Source organism: Pygoscelis adeliae, unplaced genomic scaffold (assembly GCF_000699105.1).
Source record: "Pygoscelis adeliae isolate BGI_AS28 unplaced genomic scaffold, ASM69910v1 Scaffold302, whole genome shotgun sequence".
Classification (NCBI taxonomy): domain Eukaryota; kingdom Metazoa; phylum Chordata; class Aves; order Sphenisciformes; family Spheniscidae; genus Pygoscelis; species Pygoscelis adeliae.
In genome coordinates this window covers 1,778,970-1,785,182 of record NW_008824372.1, presented here as the reverse complement: position 1 = coordinate 1,785,182, position 6,213 = coordinate 1,778,970, and the positions used below count along the sequence as shown (strand labels likewise).

General features: G+C 46.8%; 1 long non-coding RNA gene across 1 annotated transcript in view; it reads left to right on the top strand.

Moving 5' to 3' along the window:
* The window catches only part of LOC103913603, a 73,184-nt gene that overhangs the window by 57,576 nt on the left and 9,395 nt on the right, over positions 1 to 6,213 (top strand). The window contains exon 3 of the long non-coding RNA XR_663434.1: positions 3,476 to 3,592. This is a non-coding gene — a long non-coding RNA (uncharacterized LOC103913603). The remainder of the gene's footprint in view (positions 1 to 3,475; positions 3,593 to 6,213) is intronic.

Here is a 6,213-nt window from a genome sequence, read left to right as displayed (position 1 = left end):
GGGGCGGAGCCGCTGGGGCGGGACGGGCGGGCTTGCCCTCCTCAGCCGGGGCCTGAAACGCCTGTGCGCAAAAACTTGGGCTGTTTCCTGAGCGGGTTCGGTGACCTGGTGAAACGGGCGGTAATGATAACCTCCGTGTGCGCACCCTGCCCTGTTTTCAGGCTATGTAGTATGCAGCATACACATGCGTACGTCTGCACTCTGGGTTTGATTACTGGACACATCCTGGACTTACGTAGTGGAAGTACGCATCCGCTGGCTGTACAGGTGTTACCAGCTCATTGTGAATGTGAATTGCTGGGTCTGAAATATCAAAAGGGCCCTCAGGTGTGTTATATATTTTGGGAGCACACATAGAATTTATTCTGCCTGAACACCAGCAGTGTGCAAGTCAGGCCAACATCACAGCCTTTGTATGTTGCTCCAAGGCTTGGCTTTCTCATGTGTATCATGACACCTGAGGACCACACACTTGCTGGTGACAGCTCTGCAGCACTGCTACCGTGAGCTCTTCAGCCAGTAGCTACTGCATCGTGGTGTGGTCCAGCCTGTCAGCTCCTGCAGGGTGAAACCACTGGGCGGCAGGGGCAGGAGGGCAAGAGGAGCTGCTGGACTGCAGGGCCCAGCGAGGTAGTGGGGAGCTGTGCCCCATGCCGCCCTCGGCACTCGGCCAGCCCTCGCCCCCTCACCCCCGTGTGTGCAGAGGAGCTCTGGGAGGGAAGAGCCAGTGGGTACTGCTGTGCACAGGACCCCAGGACGGCCACAGACTTGGAGCAATGCTGGACTGGGCATGAGCTGATGAGGTAGGCCCCTTTGTCAGCCCAGTTGCAGTGGGATGACAAGAGCAGGAGGTGGCACTGCTGGGTAAAAAAAGTAGATTTCACATGGTCGGTTTGTTATGCTCACACTCTTCTTGCAGCAGCTATGCCTTACCAAGGGGAAAAAACTGTCCAGGGTTTCATTCTAGTTCTCTGAAGACCCCTGGGAATCAGTGGCAATCCATTCACGAAATAAGGAAATGTACAGGCATACACAGCAAGGTGTAGTTCAGAACAGCTCTGGGGCCCAGACCCAGCTGGAAAGCAGCTTGGCAGAGAAGGACCTGGGGGTCCTGGTGGACACCAAGTTGAACATGAGCCAGCAACATCCCCTTGCCGCAATGAAGGCTAATGGTATCCTGGGCTGCATTAGGCAAAGCGTTGCCAGCAGGTCGAGGGAGGGCAGCCTTCCCCTCTACTTGGCACTGGTGAGGCCACACCTGGAGTGCTGTGTCCAGTGCTGGGCTCCCCAGTGCAAGAGAGACATAGACATACTGGAGAGAGTCCAACAAAGGGCCACGAAGATGATGAAGGGACTGGAGTACCTCACAGCTAAGGATGAGGCTGAGAGAGATGGGACTGTTCAGCCTGGAGAAGAGAAGGCTCGGGGGGATCTCATCAATGTGTATAACTACCTGAAGGGAGGGTACAAAGAAGATGGAGCCAGGCTCTTCCCAGTGGTGCCCAGTGACTGGACCAGAGGCAGCGGGCACAAACTGAAACACAGGAGGTTCTCTCAAACATCAGGAAACACTTTTTCACTCTGCGGGTGACTGAGCACTGGCACAGGTTGCCCAGGGAGGTTGTAGTGTCTCCATCCTTGGCGATATTCAAAAGCCGCCTGGACTCGGTCCTGGGCAGCTGGCTCCAGGTGTCCCTGCCTGAGCAGGGGGGTTGGACCAGATGACCTCCAGAGGTCCCTTCCAACCTCAGCCATTCTGTGATTCTGTGAAACACACTTTTTACAATTTTAGGTACAGAAAGGGTCTGATACTGATGAGTGCTGAGACCTTTCTGCTTCAATAAGAAGCACTAAAACTTGGCACCTACAGAACCAGACCTAAAAAAAGGAGGTTCATTCAGACTACAAATGCCTTTGCCCTGTTCAGCTGAGAGTCTTGGCTGTTGCCAGCCTGTGCTATACACATTTTGGCCTGGGTCAGGCTCTGAGTGGGAGGGGGAATGACTTTCCATGAAAGCTGCTGTGGTATTGATTCCTGAGCTGAGCACTGAAGGGCTGAAGAACCCCAGCAAAGTGCTGAAATGACAAGGAGCTGAGGGAGTTCAGCACAACCTGAATCAGGCTCTCAGTAGCAGAAAGTCACTTGGCAGTGTCCTTCCTTGCCTTTGCTACTGTGAAATGCTTGAACAAATGTAAACAGTTTGCAAAGCAAGAAAATAATGTCTTATTTGTAAGCCAAAGCAAATAATAAAAGGAGAGTCTGTCCCAGAGATACTGCATTTTGTCTTCTCCGGCAAACGCCACAGAACACCATCAGTTTGGAATTAGCACATTTCCCTTCTGGTTCCCCTGCTATGGACTGGGACAGGATACCAGGGGAGGGGGAATGGTGGGAGTAGCACAGGAGCTGTTGTGCTGGTGAAACAGAGATTGGGAGCTAGACCCAGCCACTGAAAAGAAAAAGGGAGACAAATTTTAGGCCCTACCAAAATCTCCTGTTTTATCTTTCATCCTAAGAGTGCCTTTCCAAATCCTGCACCCAGTGGTCACAGGTTCTCAAAAGCTCTTTCGTTTTGTCCCTATTTTATCTTGGCCAGGCACTGATTTGCCTAATTCTAGTTGAGCTGCCATCTAATCAGTGTTGCATGTTAATCCCACAATATTACCTCCTTCTTTCAGGAGGTAAGAAGGAGGATACTGTAGCCAACACCCTGCTGTGAAAAAAACCTGATGTAGATGCAGAGTAGCTTGCTTTCTTGCAGTATATGTTGAACAGAGCCTTTCACACTTAAAGAGTCACACCCAAGCTGTTTAACCAGATTCATGCAAGAGTCACTACAGGTTGTTCAGGAGCACAGCTCTCACTGGGGCTGAAGCAGCAGTCAGAGAAAGGGCTCATGGTATTCTGTAAAACAGCATGAAGCACAAATTTTAGCCTAGCTGCTCGAGCCTAACTTCTAATCTTACAGCAATGCCATCATTTCATTAATGTGTAGAAGTAGCAGGTAAGATCTTTGTTTCATGGTCTTAGTGTGAATTAATGTACCAGCCCTATCTCAGTTTGAGGCAGATCAACCTGAACTGGAAAATGTGGTGCTGGCAAATTTGGATTTATCAGACTTGTTACATTGCACTGTGCTGAAAATGATGGCAATGCAGTAACTGTATTATTTGCAGGTCAGCTGTCCTTGCCGTGTGGGTAGCCATGGCAATAAAGAGTGGAGGTGACTGCAGGACAGAAGATGGTAACCTGTGTACATTGTTCATGGTCTCAGTCATTAGCTGAGAAAGTCCTGTTACATTTAGCAGCTTCCACACTATGTGCAGAGATTGTGATTGGATACCAAGGGAAAAAGTACAGCACAAACATTAATTATGCTCAGTTGCTTTTTTTCAAGCTGAACAGAGCAGATAGCAGCTAGGCTGGGGATTCCCATTTGAGCAGGCTCCTTTATCTTCTGCCACTTGCTTGCAGGTACAAGGAATTCACCAAGGAGAAGTCTGGGAAGACAAACCTGCCAAGGTGCCAGCATTGCCTCCCTGACATGCCAGTCTGCATACCTGCCATTGCTCCAGAAGACTGAAAAATGAGGTGACGAGTCTTTAAACCAGACAAAGATTAACAGGAAAAACCACTCTTGCCCTCTCCTACGTAGTGTTGGAAGGATGGAGCAGTCTTTCTCTTAGTGCTACCAGCAGAGCCTTCATCCCAAAAAGGAAGTCAGGAAGAAATATGGTCCAACCCCATAGACCCCCATTGGTCTTTTGGTACCAGGACTGTTACAGGGAAAACATTGCCTGAAAGTATGCAAGAGCAGTACATTTCCTCCATGTCTTAGAGGATAGGGAACGTTACTAATTTTCATTGCTTTTTATGATGGGTATTAATCCCTTCAGAGCATCCCTTCCTTGTTATTAGCCCAATACTTGGGCTTTTATCACCTGTTTCCCCAAACAATGCTACCTACATACTCCAGAGCCATTGCCTTGTACCAAATGTGTTTTGCTGTTCTCCTTCCTTCCCCATCCCTTGAAACGTGCCAACCCTGTTACACACTGCCTGAGCTCTGCTTGTGGGAAAGTGGTTTGGGACATTTGCAGGCCATCTTTGCCTTGTGAAGTGGTCGCTCACATATCCCCAGGCCCTGTTTGGTTGGTGTCAATATCTATGGGAGTCTTGCCTTTACTTTGCTTAGCTACTGAATCTGGAGATGGCTCCAAACAGGGCCTTTTGGGGCAACAAAAGGACTTTTTAAAATTGATGAGTAGAGCTTAAGATTTGGCTATTCCAGCATCAGAACTTACTAATACTGGTGGTTTCATTCGCAATAGCTACAATGTTTGCTTGCTGAGCATCAGACAGAGAGTGGATCTGTATTTTTAATCATTGATATTAGTGATTTTACTTTCAGTGTAGGAGCTTTGATGTAGGTCCTGATTGCTCACAGGAGGCAGAGCACTTTGAAAATCAAAGTGCATTACTTTTCACCATATTGTTACATTACACCATTATCTAGAGAATGAGGTGAGCCATTCAGGAAACTGTTTGTAAAGCTACTGGCCTGACAAAATTGAGCAGCGCTTCACCAGCATTAAGAATGGAGGGTAAGCATGCACACATTAAGAGAAGGTTTCCTTTGTCTCCTCCCCTCCCTCATTCCTACTGATCTGGAAAAGAATGTGATAATGCAGAAATGAACTGTCCTCCTTATTCTGTGGGGCCAATAGTGATTTGAGCCTAACAGTCCATTGGTTTATTGTTATAATTCTATTGAAGCCAGAGAAACACACCAGCAGAGAAAGTAGCCCAGTAACTCATTGCTCTATCATCATCCTCTAATGGAAAGGACGCAGAAAAACTTTCTTGAAAAATTCCACAAGTTTTCTTAAGTACTTAGCTGGTTATTTGATATCCTCTCTGCTTTTTTAGTGAATGGCAAGTGGATGATACTTTGCACATCCATAAGCCACAGGCATCAGTGTTTGTGAAAGGCTCAAACTTTCCTTCAGCTCAACATCATCTGTTTTAATACAGCATCTCCATCTGCAGAGGGGGTTGATCATATTTATCTAGCTCAAGAGCAATGATATGAGGCTGACTTGCTTGGAAATGCCACATGGAAAAGGCTACATTTTTATTACTATTTGCATTAATTACTTTTATTAACTTCCTCGGCTGGATTGGAGCACTTACAAGAGACAGAGCACTTTGCAAATGAAAGTACATTATTTTTCATCATATTATTGCATTACACCATTATCTAGAGAGTAAAGTGCACCCTTCAAGTTATAACAAGCTGTAATTTCATTAAAGGCTCCCTAGGATTTCTGGACCACAAGAGCAAAGCTGCAGCAATTTAGTCACAGGAGCCAGAAAATCAAATTACAACCCCTTTAATACCCAACTGGGGATATGCTATTGCTCTGATATACCACAGGTTGGATTAAGTGTTTCTGATACACTGAAACTGGATGGTTTGTAACTTTTAAGGACATTTCAAGCCATAGTAACCATTCAGAGCCAACCTTGGCATCACTGTCCTTTCCTGCTCCTTTGACATAGAGGTCAGGGCCAAGAGTCTGTTTGGCAATGAAAGGTGTGTTTTTTCCTGCTCCTTGGGAGACTGTGCTCTACTTTGTGAGCCATGAGGAACAAAAGTGAAGAAGTACCTAGAGAAAATGTTTTCTGCAACTGAAGGTAGCTGCTGACTTCAAGACCTATGGAAGCAAGCCACTTGCTGGCAGAGTTTATGTGAAGTCTGCTTACAACACAGTGAAAGAATCTCATTGCTCTACAAGGAATGCTTTACATTTTGCAGCACTCTGCTTTGCTTTCTTGCTAGTGGTGCAGCTGGGTGCATCTCACTCTCACTATGGTCTGTGGATGACTTCTGTGCGCTGATGGGTGTGGGATGCAATGCTCAGCTCAGTCGGAAACAGAGAAATGTTATGATACCTGGAGCGTGGTTTGAACTCATTGCTGTAACATAAGCAGCTGGCTCACTGGTACAGTAATATGGCATGGCTCTATCTGCATATCAGCATTAGAATAATTCCTGTCTGGGATTTTGTAAGTTGTTCATACATGTACCTGGGACTAAGTGAGCCCCTGATCAGGAACCACTCTTGGAGAATTTCAAAGCAAAGCACTGTTACCATTCTTGAACTTCTGGGATTTAGCCTGAAAAGATTCCCATTGAAGCACTTAACTTC